The sequence below is a fragment of the Anser brachyrhynchus genome (genome assembly GCF_964034855.1).
Source record: "Anser brachyrhynchus genome assembly, chromosome: 1".
Lineage (NCBI taxonomy): Eukaryota > Metazoa > Chordata > Aves > Anseriformes > Anatidae > Anser > Anser brachyrhynchus.
In genome coordinates, this window is record NC_137694.1 from 134,852,764 (window position 1) to 134,871,925 (window position 19,162).

Genomic DNA, 19,162 nt, shown 5'->3' on the forward strand with positions numbered 1-19,162 from the left:
AACATCATAAGGAGGCTGAAAATGCTCATGGCAGAGAAAATGCATTAAGATGACATTTACATAATTATTTCAAGAACATTCTAGGAAGCAAAACTGCAGGAAGGAAAGCAGGTCAAATGTTTAAAATATTGAAAGGGTAAAAAGGACAGCACAGTTCTATGCAGGTGGACTACAGTCCAGCAAAACATTTAAAACACGTGCTGGAGAGGAAGCCACTTGCTGCTGAAAGCTTCAAAGAGTAGCTCCAAAGCACATCACTTCACCAGACTCCTACACTAGCCATAAAATAATCAAGAAAAAATCTCTGAGGTAAATATTTCATGTTTTTCTTCTACTTTTCTTTTCTTTTCTTTCTTATTTTTTTTCCACGTATTTTTCTTGTAAAATGATATTACAGTCTATCAACATAAATTACTTTGGAGGAAGATGGATATTTTTCACTGAAAAGATAGGTCTGAAAAAAAACCAAGTTTATGCATCAAAACCTGCTTATTACCTTTCTTGGTAATAATTACCTTTCTTCACTGAAACTTGGTTTCATAAATGTTTGCTGCTTACTAATTTTTTATTTAGGTAGCTAGGGTACTGGAAGAACTGCACAGGGAACCCTGTCAATCATTAATGTTCATTTTAAAATACCTTACGAAAAAAACAACAGTTAATGTTATACCTGAATTTCAGTGAATAAATGCAATGCAGAGGCAATTGTAAGCCTGCTAGTTATCTCAGACAATAGTGGAGGGGCCAGTATAAATGTCCCTTAATAAATAATAAAAGAGTGCAATTTGGTAATGCCAGTCAGCTTAGCATTAACAAATTTGTTATGTTTTTGAGCATGCTACTTGTTTGTCTCGCTAATATCAGAGTAATATACTGATCCCCCCAAAACATTTCACGAGATAATACTTAAATGAAGGAATCAGGGTGGAGCAGAATCGGTAGTCACAATAACTACTTTAAAAATGCTCATTTGTTCAGCCTCAGAATACGATTATAAGTGGGCACTGCTTGACCAGTTGTATTTTGCAAACTGGGAGGGATGGACTCTTGACCTGTTATGTAAATTTTTTTTTTTTAAAGTAGATGTCATGGATTCAAACTAAATCTTGGGTAAAACTTGCTGTTCAGGGAAAACAAGCAATTAAGCTGATCCATGGTTGCATGGGGAATTACATTTTGTTACTAAGGCCCTCGACAGTGTATAATAAAATACAGGTGCTGACTGTGGGAAGTGGACAAATTCATGTGTAAATAGGGGATGTGAGCCCCTGTAGGCAGCTGGATGTTGGCCCTGCAATGCTGTTGCAAACCTGTAGGAGAGAGGGGGCCTTCAAGGCTGGATCTTGTGCTAGCCCACGCCAGTCAAGCTGGGATTTTCCAAGGATAACTAAAGGGTTGCCCCAGAGCCGTCCCAAAGGCTATCAGTGAGACAAATAAGGATGGGTAGCTTTCATTTGAGCCTCAGAGGTACTTTTACAAAGAAGAATCATCAGCTGAAGGTTTTTATCTTGGAAGCCTTAGCAGCCTTAGAAGCTGTTTATCTATATTGTGAATGTGTTTTTATAGAGATGAAAGCTGTGGATACAGAAGATCTAAATTTGTAATATTACAAAGCACACAATAAGGAAAATGTTTTTTGTTTCTTGGAGGCAGTGGTTCTAAATCTATAACTTAAGCAAGATGTGTTAAGTTCAGCAAAGCTGACATGGTTTAAAAATGCACTCAGTAAAGCAATTGGAAGAATTTTTACAACTTCATTTTATTTCAGAATCAGTAAAAACAGCAAAATCCAATATTAATGCAAACATATTTTCTCTCTACATACTGGCTGATGCAATTGTTATCTGTCTGTTCAAATCATTTCAGGAACTTCTTTCAAATACTCTTCCACTAATTAATTTTGTTCCTTTTTCTTTTAGATGGAAATGGAAATACACAATCCTGTGCTAGCTATATAACAGCATTATTTGTTTGCTTATTTAGTGATCTCTAGTAACTGCTGCTTCAGTATTCAGTACGGTGGATAATGCACACTGATTTCCCTGGGTTTCCACTTAGAAGCTGCTATTGCATGCAGTGGTGACTCACCAAATGAATACAGTAGATATATGTGCTGGTGCAAGAATCCAGGGCATTTCTCTAGCTTTTACAGAATTGTTCTTTAGTTAAATCTTATTATTGGCTTTTAAACTACACTATAGATGCTACATAATTCCAAACATATTTCATGCATGCCATCCCTCCTAGACGTTACGTAATATAAATAGTTCTGTTTTGGAATACTAAGTTTACAATCTACTTTCTTTTCCTTTTTCTCTCTTTTTCTTTTTCTTTTCCAAAAGGTTACCATACATTTAAACTTCTATTTTAATTAATCCAAGGAGCTAATTAGGAGCATTATCTGCCATATTTTTGCACTTTCTTTGTTGCACAAAAAGCTATTTACAAATGTTTTATGCTGCAGTCACTTATTTTTTATCTGATTCAGCAATCCCTTTTTGACTGTCATTTCTCCAGCAAGGTGCACAAATAATCAAAACGTGACAATAAACATTGTACGGGTCATTTGGAGGTCGTTATCTGCTGCTCCATAACAGATAGATTTTCAGGTATTTTAACTGTATGAGAAAAGGGAAATAGTGAAGGATCTCTAACAAGGAAACACCTCCTATCAGTGGGTGGTAGAAATGCAAGGAACGCTATGCAAGTAAACTGTGCATACAAGGCAATGTTTGAAAGGCAGAGTAAAGGGGTAAGAAAGAGTTGATGTGGTACATCATGATGTACATGAGGAGACGTGAAGGATGATGGCAGGCAGAGGGTGGCTGAGGATGGGGCTGGTGGGAGCTTCTGGCAGGCTCTGGGCTGCTGCACTGACAGCATGACTGGCTGGCATTCACCTTTCAGACATCTCTCCAGGCAGCTTTCTGAAAATATCGAGAACAAAATCTGAACGCTTTCTGGGAAAATGTTATTAGGCCTTGCTTAATAATAGGAGTTCTGAATTATGTCAAAGTATAATTCTAAATCTGCGGTAATGAGACTGGTCTCTAGGCTCCCATCCCCAGGAACTTCCATACAATTATTTTTTGGTACGTGCATCTCTTTATTGTTCATGGTACATTGCCCAACTCAGAGGTGCAGCAAAAACAAGGCATCTGATTCAGCATAAATGCTTAATATCTAACAGCATCCCGTATACTTCAAAGGTCTAGACTGAACATGAAGTCAATACCATTTAGTTTAATGTACCATGCAAATCCACTTAGGAGAAAAATACTAGAGAAAGATGGAAGCAGTTCCATCTTTTTTCACCTCCTTTTTTCCTCAAGAAAAAAGATGTGCTCTTTAAGGAATCTGTGTTCTTTAAGGAACTTCTGAATCTTGGATTTTTGCAAACAAAATCATCGCAGAAATGTTTTTTATAGAGACCATAGAATTATTAATAAACCATTTCAGGAAATTTTTGAGCACAAGAATATATTTAGCTGCAGTAATTAAGACCTGTCAGATTAGCAAGTGACTGAGAAACATAAGGAGAAGAATTATGCAAATAAATATAGGTGTTGTTACCAGTGACATGGATCATAATTCTTAGCTTCCAGTGTCAGACTTGAGTGGGTCCTAAACGTTTGGTTTGTACCTTATGGTGCGACTGCAAATCCCTGAAGTCACTGGGGCCTTTTACAGCATCAGTTAACTCTGAAAGAGGAGGGGTATTTGGTCACAATACCTTCAGCTGTGTGTGCAGGACGGTCCTGCTCACATCCACGGTCATGACTTCTTCAGTAGTTGCTCTGAAGCACCCTTTACCTGCAAGAGTGAGCCACATGACAGTTGAACTATTTTGCTCAGGATAAAGAAGGAATGAGATACTGACACTATCAATAGCAGATAGTATAAAAAGAATACTCACAGTACTTCCTGTCGACTCGCCCTTTATTTATTTACAATGCTCCCTACCAAAGACTGTACCTCTTTGGAGATATTAAGATAGCCAGGCTTATGACAGCAGGTTGCTAAGGTAACACTTTGCTACTTCATTGAACAGCTGTCTTCCCAGTCTCATCTCGGTATTCAGATCAGTATCTGTATGATAACTTTCTGCAGATTTTTTTTTTATGTAAAAGGGTATGAAATTAGTACATACGAAAAGACAAAGAAGAGGAGTATTATTATTCTAGACACCTTCAGAACACGTACAGACATTTTGGGGAAACCACTGGACCCAGAAACAGAATAAAGGGACCATTTAATATAATATCATCTCTATAATTCTTTAGATTGTCAGCACGATATATTTTTTCAAATGGAAATGGAAAAGGTACGCACGCCTACTTCTTACATGCTGAAATGAAAACAATGTTCTTAGCAATTCACCTATAATCAACAATTGCTGTACTTCTAACGTGAATGGGAGCAACTTGTACTGGATTTGTTATTGTTGTTTGTTTTGTTTTATTTACTGCAATTTATTTCAGATCCTAGCAAAGTAGAAAAATATTCCCTTCCTTCCACCTCTAACCAGCTTTCAGAATAATTTGCACTAGCAAATTCGGAAGGTGGAACTTCTTGCTTATTACAAAGGTCTGAAATATGTACTTGAAAGAAAAATAATCCTGATAGAAATATTGTTCCCCAGTGCCTTCAGCATAATCCTTGCCCCACACTGTAAGCATCATTTTCAGCACCCTCAGAAATGATTGCTGTTTGAAGTATATTTCCACTGAGCTGTTTCGAGGATCTGTAGGAAATGGGAAGAGGAGGTTCAGAAGTCAAAGAGATCTGATTACATCCAGTCCCAAGGAAGATGGCATGAGAGAAAGTCTGTGTTCTTCTTAAAAACATCAGAATTGTAATTAGTTTAATTTCCCCAGCTCAGCAGCTAGCATTTGATCTCTTATAAAACATCTAGTTATTATTTACCACGCTGGGCTAAAGCAAATTGCTTGGATTTAATTCTATATGTTCTTGGTATCTTCCTATAATTGAGTGAAAAGTCTATAAGGGAATATAATCTGTAAACAGTACCAAATTAACAACAAAAGTTCCTGTCAAGATAATCACCAGGGGGTTATCAAACCGTTATGATACTCTTAAGAAATACAAATAAATTAGAGAAAATGGCAACAACAAACAAAAGCAACTATATTGTGCTTTGTCAATATAATTTGGGCTCCAAACATAATCGTGTTTACTTTCAAAAGAAAGACTGGGGAGAAAACCAAAACCAAACAGAAGCATGATAAAAGGCACTCTGAGTATGTTACAGCAAGTCATTGCTCTGTTTAGTCTAACATCTTGACCCCAACAGAAGAGATAGTGGAAATGCCTATATGAATAATTTAAGGAATCTATTATTCATGACAGAGATTTTCTGGAACTAAATTTCTATGAAACACTGCCCTGCTGAAGACAGGAATGGTAAATTTAGAGATGCAGCTGGGGAAGTTTGGGTGAAAACTTGTTACGATGGTAGAGAGGAAGTTACGCACTGGAATTGGGATTTTCCGGCCTCCCTGATGAATTCAGGGTGCCTGATGGGGATACAATGCATCGATGAGTATGACTGGTCAAAACCAATGGAGAGGTTGACTACGGAAGAAAAAATAAACCCGAGGAACAGTCTGCTTCCTGAGGAAGCAAGGAGGAAGAAAGGGGTGATGAGGGAGAACCAAAGGAAGGCTGCTCCCATCCATGGCAGGTGCTGATGGAGGGGGTCAGGAGGGGGAGTCCCGCGAGGGTGGTGAGGCGGAGCTGGAGACAGATGCTTGTACTCATGCATGTACACATGCTCTACTGACAGCAACAGGTTCATATCCTTCCTGATTATTTAGCCGGAAACATCCTACAAAATGATGTCTGTCAGCCTAGGGTTACGAAATAGAAGGGAAAGTCATTCCCTGGCAGCAGGGACAGAAGAAACAAGCGTGGCACTTCTCACAGTCACGGCTGACTGCAGCCAGAGCGGCTGCCCACAGAAATGCCTCACTTTCCCTGCACAAACTCCTCTTGGTCTGAAACATGCACCCACAGTGCCAAAGGAGCCAGCATCCCTCCTCCCCTCTTAGAAGGGGGTGCCAGATAAGGATAAGAAAAATCTGGGCACTTTCTTGCCCTTGAGGATATTTACGCTCCTCCCTTCATCAGCACGGTCAGGGAATTACCTCAGTATCTTGGGAGCAGGGATGGCTCGTGCACGCTGGGAGGGCTGGCAGCAGACGGTGGTGCTGACCCAGGCCTCCAAAGAGATGGTGAAATCTGGGGAAAAGCTACGGAAAAAAACAGATGTGCGGTCAGACTTTGAAGGCTGGAGTGATTGATGGCATTATTCAGGCTGGCTATATATCAGGATGTTTCCTTCTCATTACTCTTGTTGCATGAAGAGCAAAAAGCACAAAAGGGATAGAAAGGTAAGAAGAGGGGTATTTTGCAAAGCAAAAACAGTTTATGAAAGATGGTTCAAGCCTCTACTTATCACATACAGCAAAAAATCCCCCATTACTAGCTCTTCCCTCAAGTCCTAATAACACGGCAACAAAACAAGAAACAAATGCTTCATTATTTGCTCTCAACAGAGTGGTAACTGGGCTGTAAAACATCGCTGTGATGTATTCAATATTAAAAGTACTGTGAAGTACACACGCTATTATTTTTAACCAGGAAAACAGTCAAGCGGACACATAAAGGAAGAGCTGCAGTTCTTAATACACTCCTTACATCCATTGCAATGCATCCTGCTCTAGGGTGTGGGCAAGGTGCAGCACAACCATGGCATTTCCTAAGAACTGTCATGCGAAGTCTTAATTATTTGCATCAGCTGAAAGGCTCTTTTGAGGCTTCATTTAAAACTGTCTCTCCTGTCTACTCTGAGCAGCTGAAGCTATTTTCCTAATCAGTATGGGTTTCATCAAAACCAAGCTTCTATTCTTGCCTTTGTGCAGATGAGCATACACGGCTGGTAGCTGTAAACACTTTTCTGACATCCTTAATATCTCACTTTGTACTTTACTGCCTCTCCAGCCTGACAGGTGGCAGCTCTACCAATATGGTCGGCAGTAGGAGCACAGGATTTGCGTGAGCTAATAAAAAGTTTTTTTTTTTTTCCCTTCAGTTATACTATTCCCTCTTTTTTATTCCTTTTGTTTTTCTTTTCATTCTTGTTTTCTTCCTTTTTTTTTTTTTTTTCCTTTTAGCTTTTAGAGATAGTCATTATTTAGGAGAAACTGACATCCATTAGATCCGTGCTTCCTTTTTAACTATATCTTTAGAAAGAAAACAAAATTATGGTGCCTGATCTATATGGACACAAAACATCATCAAGGTCACTGCACTGAAGAGCTCGTAATCCACATCTAAGACGCCAGACAGTGGCAACGGCAGTCTTTCTGTCTGTAGCAATCAGCTTGCAATCCGGCCTTAAGTGCCTTATGTCACCGTAAAAATGCTAAAGGGCATTTGAGAAATATCTTAAGCACACTTAAAACATAATCCTCCTTCAAAAGAGGTTAATATACAGAAACATGTTATTTATGTTTTTCCTTCTTTATTTATTGACATACATCAAAAAGAAATGACCTCATTAGTGGCATAGCTTTTCCCCCCCCCCCATAGGGTGTTTTTTTTTTTTTTTAACAGTCTACAGTTAGCTGGATGTGCTGCAGTAATGGGAAACACGTAGCAGGTATTAGGGCTAGCTATTCCTACCGGCTCATGTCTCTTTATATGAGACTCTCATGTCCTAATAAGGCAAGAAACTTCTTTTAGTATGATTCAGCCTCTCCCTCTGGTGTAATAGGAAAAGATGTGAGATACCTTGGGTACAATCCTTGGCATTTTATAGAGGAAAAATTCTAGTGAGATTACTGAACTATTCAAAAAAAAAAAAAAAGGCAATAACATTGGGATTAAAAAGTAAAAATCCTGCCCAACAACAAGAACCAAACTATTTTTTTTCTCCCTTACATCTTTGTATTATAGCTTACATTAGGGATTTTTTATTTTTTGTCTCTATTGTTTTATTTTAATATCCTTCTTCTTTTCTTCCTTTTATAGGCTAAAAAATAATTTTCTAAGTAGAAAAGTATAAAGAAATTCTTTTTCTGGTTTAAGGCACTGGGCTTATCAGAAATGAAGTGGTAACAGAGAAGATGCTCATTAGCATGTACACAGTCTCTGCAAATTCCTAATTGCAATGGGACATCCCTGGGTTAGATTATCTCTCTCTGGCTTCCCTTGGGCCCTTTCTGTGCCTAATTATTTCTCATAAAGAACCTATATTGTAACAGAAAGTTCTCTTCATATATACCCACAGGAAAAACAAAGCAAAACACTTTGCAGCTCTCCAGCAATATGTTTGTACGCAACGTAGCTCATGCATCTTGTCGCCCTGCAAGGAGACCTCCCTCCAGTGGCACTGCCCTGCCTTTGGAGCCCATTCTCCCACCCGGCACCAAGTGCTGCTTTCCTGACAGAGCTGGCAAAAAATCTGAAGATAGAAAAGTTGTCTTTTCTATATCATAACTTGTCCTGGAGTTACTTTCTCTCATTTTCTAGCCTACTGAAAGTATATAAATTTTTCACATGTAATGCTTCTTTGACACTATTTCCAGTAGTTCGACCTGTCCCGCTGCTGGTGAATCCTGCTGCTCTGTCGGGGACAGCAGCACCGTTCAGCTCACGGTCGCACTAGCAATCTGCTTTCCAGTACAAACGTCCACCTGCATGGTGGCTGATACCCAGCCCAGGGACTGCAGCTTCAGGAAATCCTACCGCGTGCCTTGCTGTACTGTGCCTCACAGGAGGTACGAATTTCTGGCGGCAGGCTGGCCGACAGTTGGGTGCTCACTCACTGCTTTCCACATCACTGTTTTAGTTCAGATGCTCTGTGCACTTTTGAGCCATTTGCCAGGCTTTTGTTCAAACTGCAGACTGGTTCAGGGTTGTATGAACTGGACTTCTTTCAGATGAAACTGAGCTGGAAGTTGTCCTCCAGAAAATCGCATCCAAAAAATGCTCCAGCTTACAGTGTTCATTACCATGGGGTTACTGGAGCAAGACAAGAGCTACTCGCAACTCTCTCCCCCTGCTAGGTCTGGGATGGAGCTAACAGCAGCCCATATGGTGCTGTGTTTTGGATTTGTGCCTAAAATACTTTTGATAATACACTGATATTTTGGCTATTGCTCAATAGTTGCTGAACACCACGTCACAGCTTTATTTTTCCACTCTGTTCCCTCAGCTCGTAGGCTGTGGGTGGGCATGATAGGGAGAGAACACAGCTGGGACAACTGACCCAGACTGGCCCAAGGGATATTCAGTACCACGTAACATCATACTCCAGTGCAATAAACTGGGCTAGGGGAAGAAGGAGGGGACAGATTGGCTACCGAGGTGGCCTTTTCTCAGAGACTAGGTGAGCTTGAGTCTGCCTGTGGGAGCTGGTGAGTGACTGCTTTTGCATCACTTTTTTTTTTTCTTTCCCCTACCTCTTTTAGATTGTTTTTGTCTTTACCTACAAGTTTAATTGCTTTTGGTCTTCCTGTTCTCTCTGCTGTCTCGCTGGGTGAGCTCCTGACAGTTGTTACTTAAGATTTTTAAGGCACTGTTTGAGGGGACTTAAGGAATGATGTGATGACCATGCCACAAGAAAGTGTGTAAGAGAATAAGGTACATAAAGCATGCAAAATTCATGCAAAAGAATTTTTCTTGTCCTCAAGTGAGACACAATCAGAGCACACTTTAAATGTAAAAAAAAGCAAACAAATAAAAAAAACCAACACAACCAAACAACCAAACAACAAACAGAAAACTCCCAAACAAAACAACCCCAAAGCACCTACATAAGCTAAGAATACTATAGAAAAATATGTTTTTATATCCATAAAATATGTTTTTATATCCTGACTGTGCTCAGGCTCACCCAATAATTTCATGCAGCAAAGGATTTTCATGTCTGAAAGCAAAGCCAGGATAAAACCACCCACTCCTGTAAAGAGCTTCTACAGATTCAGTTTTTAATTTCAGATCTGATATGCTATTTTCTGTCACAGTGGATTCTGCTGTTTGTGTTTCTTCTGATGCAGTCACCCTAGAGGCCCAGCTGATACTCAGTAATGCAACATTCAGTCTGAGGCCTAAGGGTCAGCGCAGATTCCACGTCTTCTCCAGCTCTCATCCTTGTGTCACAGTGTATCATGTGCACTAAGAGGGTAAAATTGCCCCCCATTCCTCCTTATTTGGTAAATCAAGCAAGACTCAAATTCTAGGCGAGAACACAGGCACTCGATGGCTGGGAGGGAGGCAGCAAGAGGGAGAGAAGGATACAGGGTAGAAATTAAGTTCTCCGATTTTTTGGCCATGATATAAACATTGCTGCTCCTATAGGAATGGTGCCTTCTATCTGAGTGATTCAATTAATTTGATAACATCAACGAAGAATTTTTTGGTACCTTTTTCAGTTAAAATATCTCAGGCAAAAGTAGTCAGTGTATGATGTGAGAATGTGCCTTAATACATATTTCCCAGCTCTGCACTCTAAAGTGTTGGAGGTGGAAGCTGATACTCCATACTATTTTCTTATTCTTTCAGGGTCAAATTGAACTGTTAATACTTAACTATTAACACTGAAAATATATGAATGAGTTATTAGATTTGATGAAGCATACTGAAATAATTTAATACAGTGAATTATTAGAGTAATAATGTAAGTGCATACCTCTGTTGTTACCCAGTCGTCCATTCCTCTTTGGCCTGCTTATTCCACCCTGCACATCACCTAAATCTTGGGTGGTGAGCTCTCAGGAAAGGACCTGCTTTTCTGCTGTCTGTAGAGCATCTAGTGATTGAAAAGGGAATTAATACTTGCTTGATATCCATAAGTACTACCACAGCTGAAGTAAAAGTCTTTTCTTACGACAGAAAGATGTACACTGTATTATATAGTTAAAAACTTCAGTACTAAAAGAATTATAATGTACAAAATAAAGCTGGATGAAGACACAAAAAAAGATGGTAACTGACAATTTAAAAAATTTAGATATTTAGTGAAAGAATAAAAATTTCCATGAGGTATAATCTTAATTTTTATTACTCTCCTACAGCAGTGCAAAGCCTAACTATTATACCATTGTTATGACATAATCAGAATGTATAAATATTTCTTATAAAGATATTGCCAAGTATTTTATCATGTGATCCCATTTTCTATTTTTGAAAAATTCCATTGTATCAAAGTCCTTAGAGAGAAAGACTTGTAACTAGTGAGACTTCTTTTCTATATTTAGAAATATTGGGATAGGAGCAGTTCCTTAAGATGGTTATGGGCTGATATTTTCTGGGAAGTTGCTGTGAAAAGCTGCTGAGAGCATGAACTATCAATTTCCCACAAGTAAGAACTATTATACTTTACTTCTTTTTACCGTAATAAATGAATTTTAACAAGGCAGTAGAAGGCCACACCAAATCTTAAAAGTTGGAGTATGTCAGGTCTACTCGGCTCTGGTGAGGCCACACGTTGAGTACTGTGTTCAGTTTTGGGCCCCTTGCCACAAGAAGGACATGGAGGTGCTCAAGAGAGTCCAGAGAAGGGCGACAAGGCTGGTGAGGGGTCTGGAGAACAAGTCTTACGAGGAGCGGCTGAGGGAGCTGGGGTTGTTCAGCCTGGAGAAGAGGAGGCTCAGGGGAGACCTCATCGCACTCTACAGGTACCTTAAAGGAGGCTGTAGCGATGTGGGGGTTGGTCTGTTCTCCTACGTGCCTGGTGACAGGACAAGGGGGAATGGGCTGAAGTTGTACCAGGGGAGGTTTAGGTTGGGTATTAGGAAGAACTTCTTTACGGAAAGGGTTGTTAGGCGTTGGAATGGACTGCCCAGGGAGGTGGTTGAGTCACCATCCCTGGAGGTCTTTAAGAGACGTTTAGATGTAGAGCTTAGTGATATGGTTTAGTGGAGGACTTGTTAGTGTTAGGTCAGAGGTTGGACTAGGTGATCTTGGAGGTCTCTTCCAACCTAGATGATTCTGTGATTCTGTCTTCTGTAATGCAGTTCCTATCCTCTGGTATTGCAGAAAACCATTGTAGAGTCCAGCCACGAAAACACACTCAATCTTCTCACAGTGCTTTACCTGGCTGCCACTGTGCCTGGAGTCTGAGAGCTCTGTGTGTTAAATGAAAACAAACTTAATGAATATACGTGCACATACTGTTCTTGCACTCATGTTGTGCTTTAACTTAAATCAGCATCCCCTTTGCGGTACTACAATTTTTTTTTTCCCTTTTAGGCTATGTCCACATTGTACTGACTGTAGCACAATGCAGAGACATTGGAACTAAATTAGGTTTCAGAAACAAACTAGCCATGGTAGCTTAAATCTGTGCTGCATCCTAATTTATCAGTAGTAGTCTGTGAAACAATCAGTCTGTTTCTAGGGCAGACTGTTCGTTCTCCTGATCAGCCTAGTAGTTCCTCCCTACATTTGTTTCTGTCTTAGTTAATCTTTCCTCAGCAATGGTAACCAGAATGTCACATGGTTTCCTAGATGACATTTCACTGTGACCTATACAGTACTATCCATCATTCCCTGTCTGTGCTGGAAATGCTCTCCTTCTGTACCTGAGGACTCCATTTATCCTCTTCATTGCCACATCCCACTAATGGTCATACCCATCCTGTGATCAACAGACGTATACAGTTCTTTTTCCTTCACCATTGCTCTTAATTGACGAATACGTTATTCATGATAGTTAATCCTGAGGTTCAAATCCTATATTTTTATTATTCGTTATTTTATTATTGAGCCATTCTAACTCCAAATACTCTAGTCCACCTCTCCCCTAATTGCATCACAATCATCTTCTGTATCAACAACAAAACATTTTCCAATTGCATGTTATCCACTCTTTTCACTAGATTTTTTTGCTAATGTCATTAAGGAAGAAGCTGAGTCTTTTCCAGGATACGTCCTTGAGGAACTCCACTAATAAACTTGCTCTAGCTCAACAGTTCCCCTGTTAGCATGACATATTGTTGCCTCCATAGTAAGTTCCAGGGCTGTTTCAGACTTGTTGAAATAAACTCCCTCTTTTCCAGTAAAATTTACAATATCCTTTTGGTTATCATATCAAATATTTCACCTAAGACCAATTATAGAATAGCCTAAAACAGTGTTTATTTTATTAAACGTTAATCTGGCATAAATGAATGTTGTGAAATCCATCATGCGTTCTTTTTCATTTTCCATTCACATTACAGATTCAATGTTTCTTCCAAATCCTTGCTCACTGTTGAGATAAGACTCATGGACTGCAGTTTTCAGGATGGTTTTGTTACAGAGCTATAGGTATAATTTTTGTGATTTTCTATTCATTTGACTCTGCCTGCTTTGGTTTTATTTGCGACTTTTGCTCATGAATCGTCATTCCATATTCTGGAAATTATTTCAGAGTTCTGGAAGGGAGATCAGCTAATCTAAGTGGATGCACATTGAGTACTGGCCATTATTTCCATTATTTATCCATTTTCCTGTGATATGTTCTTGGCTGTCTCCTCACTGAAGCACTTAATGTGTGTGAGTGTGCTTTTGGCACTCTCTGCTATGTTAGGGAACAGATTTTATTTTAAATGGCCAGAATGATACTGAAGCTGGACTTAGCCAATGTATGAGGATGTGCAACACTACAGTGTTGTAAAACTCTTCTCAATTCACTATTCATGCTTTGAGCATGTTATCTGGATGACATGTATATCTCCCAACATCCAGGAGTAGGCTTCAGCTCTGATCAAGGTGAAAAATGAATCAAGGTGATCTTTCTCTACCTCTAATACCAAAGTTACCTTTCACCTGTGCCTCATTCTGAATAGCTACTCACTTTCTTCTAAGTTTATCCTATTTCTGATTGCCTGTCTAAAATCCTCATTGCTTAATTTTGTTTGCAAGAACTAATTCAGATGGATTTTTTGGCAATTACTCACTTTCTCCTTACACTTGCTGGCTTTTAAGATAGAGCTTTCATTGTTGACTTGTCATTTTAGAACCAGAACTCCCTCATTAAACACTGCACAAGCTGAAAGGCCTCTATAGTACTCATGTAACAGCATGAAAACAAGTGGGAGAACCCTCATAATGAGAAATAGAGGTCTCTATGGAAATGAGGTCATGGAAACAGGATGAAAAATAATTCACTGGAGTCCGTAGACTGCTAATGCTCCTCAGATGTATCTCATGACAAATGACAAATGCTAGAAATGTTGTGAGAGCTGAGCTGCATGATTAGATCATCTGTGGGAATACCCTCTTTTCAAAAAACAAACAAAACAAAGAGGCAGCCTCTTGCCAAGACAGTCTAGAGTTATATGAATCACCTTCACAGCTGATTTCACAGCAAGAACCAGAAGAAGACATAAACTGTTATGCAGAGAATACCAATAAATTGAATCTAGATAACTATAACTCATTTACTTTACAACACCATTCATATGAGGAAGTGTTTTTTTTTTCTTTCTTTCTAGAAAAGATACTGATAACAAATGCTTACAGAATTAATTAAATTCCACATTTTTTATCAGCTTAAATGAACTACGCCATTATAAACATGGCAATTAGTTGTGAACCACATGCAAGTTTAAGGACATGACTGCTGTCTAAATTCCAGGGCAGATATTGTATATTTAAATATTAGTCTAGGCTATGCTGCCTTGATCTCATGAGTCTCTGGGGTTATTGCAAATTCTGCTAAACAGGAAGTATACTGGAATGGAGCTGAAGCTAGCAAAGAATTGTGTGTAGCCACAGCAAACTGCACTGGGTTATTCACCAAGGACTACTTCAAAAGGGATTCAGGATACTATGTATTACATAGGTCTTTTGGGAGACTGTTCAGATTTTAGAAGTTTGGTTCTTTATGGCATTTATCACCACAGGGGGAAAAAAAAAAAGTAATAATGAGAAAGAAAGAATATGGCAGAACTGGAAAGTTAGAGCTGTGTCCAAATTTGGGGATCCTCCAAGAATAACGTACCACATTTTAGCATATTATCCTGCTATTGAGTAGAACTTCAGCCCTTTGAAGTGCAGCTAATTCAATTGTAGATGAACACATACTAAGTGGATGAACATTTCTTACGAACACTCTGTTCTGTGGTATACATACGAATGAACGTGTTTTAAGGAGAAGCCAGAAAAATGCTCCCTATGACAGCACTGCAAATGAGGCTTTGTCTGTGTGTCTGCAGTTAAATAGTGGGAAAGGCTGTACCTTGACAGCTTTACGGAATTTGAAAATATCTGGCTGATACATATACGAGTAAAATTCTCCTTAAGTTTGTCTCTGCTTCTGCTGAGAGTGCATTTAGAGTGCAAGGGCTGTGGTAGTTTCACATTGTTGGGCAGCTAAGCTCCACCACAACCACCCTCTCACATCCTCTCCTCAAAGGAATAAAGGGAGAAAATATGATGAAAAAAAAAAAGCTTGTGGGTTGAGATAAGGACAGGGAGACCACTCACCAGTTACTATCACAGGCAAAGCAGACTCAGCACAGGGAAGATTAATTTAATTTATTGCCAACCACTAACAGACTACAGCAGTGAGAACTAAATGCAAACTAAAATCATCCTCTCCCCATCCACCCTCTTACCACCTCCTCCCCCCAAGCAGCACAGGGGAACAGGGAATGGGGGCTGCAGTCAGTCCCTAAGGCTTTGTCTCCACCACTCCTTCACGGTCCCTCCCTGCCCCTGCTCCCCGTGGGGTCCCTCCCACGGGATGCCGTCCTGCCCGAACTGAGCCTGCGGGGGCTGCCCACAGGCAGCAGCTCTTCAAGCACTGCTCCCACACGGCTCCGTACCACGGGGTCCATCCATCCCCCAGGAGCAACCTGCTCCAGCACGGGTCCCCCACGGGCGGCAGCTCCCCCCAGACCCCCTGCTCCTGCGTGGGCTCCTCTCCACGGGCTGCAGCTCCGGCCCGGGGCCTGCTCCTGCGGGGGCTCTCCATGGGCCGCAGCCTCCTCCAGGCCACATCCACCTGCTCCACCGGGGGCTCCTCCACGGGCTGCAGCGTGGAGATCTGCTCCGTGTGGGACCCGTGGGCTGCAGGGGGACAGCCTGCTCCACCAGGGGCCTCTCCACAGGCCGCAGGGGAACTGCTGCTGCCTGCCTGGAGCACCTCCTGCCCTCCTGCTGCACTCACCTTGGGGGCTGCAGGGCTGCTTCTCATTCCTCATTCTCCCAGTTTCTGTTGTGTAGCAGGTATTTTCCCTTTCTTCAATCTGCTCTCCCAGAGGCCCACAAGCGTCGCTCCCTGGCTCAGCTCTGCCAGCAGCAGGTCCCATTTGGAGCCAACTGGAGCTGGCTCTGGTCTGACATGGGGCAGCTGCTGGGCTCTGCTCACAGTGGCCACCCCTGCAGCACCCCCTCTACCAAGCTCTTGCCATGGAAGCCTAATAGAATAGCTTAAATTACATTCTGGCAATGATCCTTTCAGTTAGGTATGATGGGTCACCCTTCACTAACAAGAAGCTGGTAAATGCACTCTTGAGGAATTCCTATTTACTGGCTTGAATCTGCTTGCTTACAGCTCTCGAACTGGTATTTAGTCCACACATTTTCACTCTCAGCCTTTTGGGATTGTGTTTGTAACTTGTTTTCGCTATGTCCCCACTTCTGCTTGCTGAGCTTTCCCTCCTACTTCTATTGTACCAATAATTTCCACTAGGCAATGCCTTACAATGGATTTGATATGTCAGACTCTGGCATTCATGATCTAGCATCTGTTCAGTGTTGCCTTACTAAACAGACTGACATTTAACTGCTTCCTTGAGTAACTGGAGTTGTTATCAGTGCAATTGCTAGGCCCACCGACTGCAGTGGGGTTTGCCCCCAGTGATAGCTGGAGGGATCACTGAGAGCAAAGAACGGCATAAAACCAGTCAATTTTGCATGGTAAGGCATGGTGCCAGACCTAGGAAACTCCCTTTAGTCCTGGACTACACAATACCATTTTTGCCAGCTTTGCAAATGACAGCTGTTAAGAAGGAGGGATGAGACCTGATCAGCCGTGCATTTTCTTCTTAACTCTTCCAGTTCTGGCTCTTCTGCTTCCCAAGCCCATGAGATATAAAGCACAGGCTGAGCTACAGTCGAAAGAACAAATCATCCAAAGCCACAACCTGTGCTTTTCTTGGAGAAGGAAGTTTTTCAGGTCAGTGTTGAAAAAACACACTCCTCTAGAACAGCTAGGGTCTATGTGCTTGAAATATTAATATGGGTACAAGTTTCCTTTTTGCTGGGTTTATGGATTTAAATAGTTTTCATGAATTCAGAAAACGGATTCCTATTTACTATAACCTTCATTTTCTTCTACAGAAATGCAGGGAAAATGGCTCTCTGCCACATCTTGCCTGAAGACCATACATATATCACTGGAGATCAGAGGAAGAGATGACACACGCTGGCATCAGGCAGGATTTATGGAAAGCTGCTCCTGTGACAGTCGTCTCCTACATGACCTCTTGCAGTTCCTTCTAAGACTTCTTTCTTTTACTCCTTGTAAATATTCCTGGTGCAGAGGCATTGAAATACTACAAAAAAATATTTGTATACTCATAAGGCAGATGGATGTGCTAATTTCTCCATGAGGAGGCAATTAAAAGTGCTATCTCCTCTCCCAAAGCTGATGGCATGAAGCAAAATCTATTGTTTTTTATCTAAAATCATATTTTTATAACAACCTATTTTTATTTCAATAAAATACATATTTCCTTTAAGTATGCTGTATACAGTCTTCAAAATAACTTTGCATTAAATACATAGACATAAATGAAGTATTGCTAATACTTTGTTTTTAGAAGGTACCTATGTTCATTTTACAGGCAGGGCCAGTAATGCTAGGCTCTGTGGGTTACAAAATACTGCTGGTTGGGCTCTTTTACCTCTGGCTCTGCCCGTGCATTAACCACATGTGTAATGGCTTCCCCTCCAGCTGAAAAGCTGCCCTCATATCAGACAGAGAGGAAAATCACTGCCGTGGGAGGGAGATGCTCCCTGGTACATGTGTCAATTTGCCCATGAAAATGTGTCAGAGCCAGCTTGGTCTTTGAGAGACCAAGACAAGGGGGAGTTTAAGCCAGCGATGCCTGCCAAGGAGGAGTGGGAACCTCAGTGTCCTGGTTTCTGCCAGGAGGGATTTCTCCTGGAGATCCATGTGACTAATCTCTGCAGGGCTTTTCCTGCAGCAAAGACCTCTCTTTTTGTGCTGTAAAAATAGCTGCGATAAATCTCCCTGAGGAGCCATACGACAAAACTGCCCACTGTATCTGCCACAACAACTGTCATGAAACATCTCTGCTGCCACTGTTCAAGGAAGCTCCACTGGGGTGCGGGTCAGAGGGATCAGTAGGTGCTGTAATACTTTAATCTAACACTTTTCCAGAGCTGTCCAGGGCTGTAATTGTGCAGATTTGTGTGATTTAACAGAAAATGAATGGCCAAATTACTTCATGATTCTGAGCACATCTGAGCTACAGGGATCTCCAGCTTGTGTTTATAGTGGATTTATTAAAATCAATTAGATACCTATCCATGGGCTAATAATGAGTGTATTTTCTAATGGCCATTAAGATGTCCTGATGTCCTCACCATCCACAATCAATGTTTTCTACTGAGCAATTGCTGAAGAGTATCACTCTTATTACATATGGAAGATAAATGGCCGTGTTATAACCGTATGGGGTCTGCTTCACAAAGCAGATGCATGAAGAAGTGGGCAGAAAGCTACCTTCACCTACAGGGCTAAATGGCCCATGTGTTGTGTTTTCTCTCAGGTGATGTTAAGCTATTGGAACGGCAAAGGAAAAAAGGAAAACAAACAAACAACCAAAACAAACAAACAAAAAACAAACAAACAACAACAACAACAACAACAAAAAGCATGCAGCTAGAGCAGAGATGCTCTCATGATGCTGCTTATTGGGTGGTACTCCAAGCAGGAAGATTTATTCCAACCCTCATGATGCTCTGTCTGAATTGGGCAGGTATCTGGGTTATCTGGGTTTAGTCTTTGACCTAGCAGGTCTCATCATCAGGAGAAGCAGACGTGTCTTCCTCCCAAAATCCTTATTTTACCACTCAGGCCTTCCTCACTTCTTCCTGCTTGGGTGCTAAGACC

General features: G+C 40.9%; 1 long non-coding RNA gene across 2 annotated transcripts; it reads right to left on the reverse strand.

Moving 5' to 3' along the window:
* Nucleotides 1–348: 348 nt before the first annotated feature.
* On the reverse strand, nucleotides 349–16,311 carry LOC308188289. 2 transcript variants are annotated; one of them, XR_013945360.1, is made up of 5 exons: nucleotides 16,187–16,311; nucleotides 10,718–10,837; nucleotides 6,168–6,272; nucleotides 3,734–3,813; nucleotides 349–2,927 (listed from the first exon to the last, which is right to left on the reverse strand). It is a non-coding gene; the product is annotated as an uncharacterized lncRNA (long non-coding RNA). The 2 variants fall into 2 exon arrangements; XR_013945361.1 differs by lacking the exon at nucleotides 16,187–16,311 and adding an exon at nucleotides 12,124–12,156.
* Between the last annotated feature and the right edge of the window lie 2,851 nt (nucleotides 16,312–19,162).